Consider the following 1,139-nt stretch of genomic DNA (forward strand, 5'->3'; position numbering starts at 1 on the left):
GGGGGGGGGGGGTTGTCTTCATTCTTTTGTTTTGTCATTTATTGATGAGGGGATGTGGGGGTGGGGGTGGGGGGTTGCATTCCATTGTCACTGTGATGTATCTTTTTATAGGAGGAGACGGGAGGAGAATTTTTGTTCCACTGTCACTTAGATTTATTGTTCTGAGGACTTGACACACATGAAGAAGTAAAATGATCATATAAAAAGTATAGATTAAGCAGTTTTGTCCACGTCACATTCTTGTATTGTGTCACGGGGTTTGATTGATGGTATTTTTTTCATATTTTGATTATTTGTTTGTTTGCTTTTATTTTTGTCTTATTTTGGGGTTTTGTGTTTTCGTGTGTGTGCACGTACGTGTGTGTGTGCGTGTGTGCGTACATGTGAGCACATGTATGTGTGTGTGTGTGTGTGTGTGTGTGTGTGTGTGTGTGTGTGTGTGTGTGTGTTTGCGTGTGTGGGGAGAGGGGGGGTACAGCTCGTACACGCCCACAAAAGCCACAATAAAGGAAAACTGACTACTTCTGTATTGTAATCACCAACAATTCTGCGGTTTCTGCTTCTTCCCCACAAGTCCTCACGAGCCAAAACCAGGGAAATCATAAACAAGGTCCGCCAAAACACGAGAAACCAAAAACGAGTCTAGACAGATCCTGGGAAATCTTAAACGAGTCTAGCTAAAGCCCGGGAAATCATAAACGAGGTGAGCCAAAACCTGGGAAATCATAAACGTGTTCACCCCAAATTCAGGAAATCATAAACGAGTCTAACCAAAACCCGAGACATCAAAAATGAGTCTAGACAAAATCCGGGACATCAAAAACAGGTTTAAAATCCAGGAAATCATAAAAGAGTCTAGCCAAAACCCGGGAAATCATAAAATAGTCGGTCCAAACACGATAAATAAAAGAATGAAATATGCGTGATCATGCCTCAACGGTGTTGGTCTACATAGCTGCCAGTTAATGGCTTGATGTGATGGATGACTTTTGACACTTGTATGGACATAGCTCTGTCTCTACATGTCACTGGGGGCGGGGAGAGGGGGACAGGGGCTTGGGGGATGCGGAGGGGTGGGTCCAGGCTTGCTTTTGTCTTGTATGGGCGGAGTAGATATAAATGAAAAATGGTTTTAGCTG

Source organism: Aplysia californica, unplaced genomic scaffold, assembly GCF_000002075.1.
Source record: "Aplysia californica isolate F4 #8 unplaced genomic scaffold, AplCal3.0 scaffold00373, whole genome shotgun sequence".
Taxonomy (NCBI): Eukaryota; Metazoa; Mollusca; class Gastropoda; order Aplysiida; family Aplysiidae; genus Aplysia; species Aplysia californica.